Here is a 4026-nt window from a genome sequence, read left to right as displayed (position 1 = left end):
AATGTTTACAAGTATGTTTTAGTGAAAACTATAAACTAAGTATGTATAGTCTACTATGTTTTAGTTTTGAGTATGGGGAACAAGCCTTTCAAAGTTTTGACATCTAAAACATCTCATTTGTATATGATTGATGTATGATTTATGGTTTTAAATGTTGATGTGAGAAATAATTTCTCCTTGGTGAGATCATGGTATTTATGGTAATTTTATCTCATAGTTGTTGATATGGTTGATTAACACCGATTATATTATGTCTCAACCTTTTGATATGTTGGTGATTTGATTTACCCTTTTTATTGAATGAATTTTGAATATTAGATTGTTTATATTGTGATTAGTGGAGCCTATCAAGACAAAGACTAGTAGCTAGCAGGGTAATCACTAGCCATTATGCACAATGAGATATAGCTTGAACTGGTAAAGGTAATATCCCAAGACTCATTGAATATTGGTAGCTAATGAAGTTCTACCCTTTTTTATGAATGGTTGTCTGCTATAAGCAACGCACTGTTCTAGTAAATGTGATGACATTTGGTGATTTGGTTGTCCTTGAGTAGTGCTCCACAGTTTGATTGTATTGATGTCTAGTGTGTTAGACTTAGACTACGAATATTGTTTGATATGTTGAATTCATATCATGGATGCTACGTATTTAATGATTGAATGATCATTATTTTACTGTGGATGAATAATAGTCTTCCTTGAGGTTGTAGTGATGAGTTCTAGGCTGAAAAAGTGTGTTCTGTGCCAAATCTATCAATACATGGCACCAGTGTAATGATAAATACAACATAGAACCATTGGAATGACATTTTGCTTCTCATCTATTGATAGATCGAGACAATCTATTGATAGATGGAGCAATCTATCGATACATGGCACCAATGTATCAATAGATTAGGTTTGTTTGAAATTTAAAAGGTTTTCAAAGGTTTTGAAGATAAAAAATGAGTTTGTTTTAAGATGGAACTTTTGATAATGTTGCCTTATGTTTCAAACACTCTTAAATTGATGTTTAACTCAATTTTATCCAAACTTCTTTAATTGGTTTCTAAACTTTAAATTTCATTGTAAATGCTTATAAACTATTTTACAATTATGTTTTATAAAAAAAATGTTATTATCCTTGCACCATTTGAAAGATATCGAACAAGGAGTTACAGTGAACATACTTTTCTTGAGTCGTTTGAAAGACAGCAGACTTGGGGACTATGGGATTATTTGGTCCTTAATCCGTTTGAAAGATAATGGACTCGAAGACCATGTGGATGTTTGATACACTTGGTAAAATTGGCTTCATTTATTATTACGTCTAGAAAGGTGGGTGTTGATTTATGATTATGCTTGGAAAGGCATATTAGGATGTATGGTTATGCCTGGTAGGACATTTTTTGCAAAACATTTGAAAAATATTTATTTTCATATTTCTCAAAGTGTATTTTGTTAAATACTCTTCTCCATTTGCTTGTTCCCCCTCCTTGTATCTACTCATGGAGTTATTTATAACTCATTCATGTAAAATGCACTTGTTATTTCAAATTAGTAGATTGCTTCACTCGTTTTCCTTTAGAGGAAGCTACTTCTACAGTCAATTTTGGTACATGATCACCATGGCATCTAATAGGCATCAACCTTTTTACTTTGAGTCGTACTCTGTTATGTATGGTTTAATAGTCCAATTTTTATATTTGATTGTTATGGATTATGAACTTGTTTTTATCATGTAGTAATTGATATGATGAATGTTTACCATGAGATGGCATATGCTTTGTATTTGCCACAAGATGGCCTATTCACTCGTTTATGATTTATATTGCTTTGCATTATAAGCACATGAGTATGTTGGATTGATATGATATTTTTGTTGTATAATATAATCATGCTTATATTTGTTTGCATATGATTCCACGGTGATGGTTCCCATGAGGCACATATGGTTATTGGTTTAATATTCATCATTAGGTTTGCATGGGTTAAGAAGGTTACTCCTATTGATATCTTTGCCCCAATCATGCCTCAAATTTGGGTTGTGACATTTTTCCAATTAAATTTAGTGCTTTTTTTATTTCTAATTTATTAATATGCTCTGTGGTTCTTGCTTGTCTTCTCAGATGTCTATTGAAGACCATTTTACTCCTTAGGTTTGTCATTTCATTTGTGCAAGGTAATGCGATTTGTTAATGGAATAGATTGCTCATGTGTGCAAAAAACATAGACGCCAGATTCACAAAGTGTGCAAGAATAATAATACAATGCAATGACACATTCTATGGCATCCTCATTATTTGACTCAGATTCAAAAATCAATGATACTTTAAGTGGGTTAGGAGAATGACTTTCCTTGAAGACTTCATTTATGGGCCTATTTACCACACTAACTGTAAAACGCTCATCATGATCATTAGTAAACTTTAAAGCTTGAAAAATATTGAATGTTACCTCTTGATCTTGTACTTGCAAGGTAAGTTCTCCCTTCACAACATCAATGAGTGCTCTAATAATGTGTAAGAAAGGTCATCCAAGGATAATAGGAACCTCTTTATCCTCCTCCATATCAAGAACTATAAAATCTACTATAAATATGAATTTATCCACCTTTACAAGCACATCTTCCACTATACCTCTCGGACAGGTGAGAGTTCCATTTGCTAATTGTAGAGTCACAATGGTGGGCTTAATCTCCCCTAAACCCAACTTGTTGTAAATCAACAAAGGCATGAAATCAATATTGACCCCCAAATCACTTAAAGCCTTGACAAAAAACAAAGCACCCATTTGTGCATGGAATAGTAAAGCTGCCTATATCCTTAAGCTTTAGAGGGAGTTTATTCTGAATGACTGCACGACACTCCTTAGTGAGTGCTACTGTCTCAAATTCACTTAACCTCTTTTTTTTTTTGGATAAAATGTCTTTTAGAAATTTGACATATGAAGGCATTTGCTCTAACGCTTCTACAAATGGAATGTTAATGCGAAGTTTTTTAAACACCTCCATAAATTTCCAAAGCTGGCTCTCTTCTTATTGCTTCTTGAATCATTGAGAAAAAGATGGTGGTGGTAGAGATGCCTTAGTTTCTTTCATTTTACACTACTCACTAGAACTTGCAATATGCGTCCCACTTTCACCATTATTGTCTTTCTGTGCAACTTTTTGTGGTTCACTTTCAACCTCCTTACCACTTCTCAAAGCGATGGCCTTGACATGTTCCTTACTTTCCTTCCTCGGATTTGCTTCTGTATCATTAGGTAGTGTTCCTAAAGCTCTATTGTTTAATAAATTGGCAATTTGACCAACCTAAGTCTCGAAGTTTCATAGTGACGTTGCTTAACTTTGGATGATGCTATCAATCTGTGTCCTCTACTACCTTAGCAAATGCTCCATAGTTGGCTTTTTTTCTGATATAGGCATTCTTGCTTGCTGTTGGAATCTTGGAGGTGCATTCAGCCTTGAAATTGAAGATGTTCCTTGATTATTGACCCAATAGTAGTTTGGATGGTTCCTCCACCTTGGATTGTAATTATTGGAGTAAATGTTATTCTGTTATTTATTCCCCACAAATCGCACTGTTTCTATCAAACTTGGACATTGATGGCTTGCATGATCATCTCCACAATACTCACAAGCTACAAAAGAACTTTGAATAGAGTTAATACCAAAAGATTCAAGCATTTTAGTTAAAACTGTTATTTGTGTGGATAGTGCCGGAATGGCATCTACGTAATGAATTTCAACTACTCTCTTATGCATTGATCTCTCTATTTGCTATGGGTAGTTGTTTGCAACCATCTCTTCCAATAAAATCATATGCCACATCAATTGATTTAGCCATTAAAGCTCATCCTACAGTGACATCTAATGGTATTTCGAACGTGACCACCCAAACCATTGTAGAAAGTCTACACTTAAAGCCATTTTGGAAGACCATGATGAGGACAATGTCAAAGTAATTCTTTACATCTTTCCCAAGCCTCATACAATGATTCAAAATCTTGCTACATGAATGATGTGATATCGTTCCTCATTTT

The 4026-nt window shown here is 33.8% G+C and overlaps 1 non-coding gene across 1 annotated transcript; it reads left to right on the top strand.

The window, feature by feature from the left end:
- Positions 1 to 3919: 3919 nt before the first annotated feature.
- On the top strand, positions 3920 to 4026 carry LOC148762506 (small nucleolar RNA R71). Its single transcript, XR_016026779.1, has one exon. It is a non-coding gene; the product is annotated as a small nucleolar RNA R71 (small nucleolar RNA).

This window comes from Theobroma cacao, chromosome 5 (genome assembly GCF_053813885.1).
Source record: "Theobroma cacao isolate CCN51 chromosome 5, ASM5381388v1, whole genome shotgun sequence".
Lineage (NCBI taxonomy): Eukaryota > Viridiplantae > Streptophyta > Magnoliopsida > Malvales > Malvaceae > Theobroma > Theobroma cacao.
This window is presented reverse-complemented; position numbering and strand designations above follow the sequence as displayed.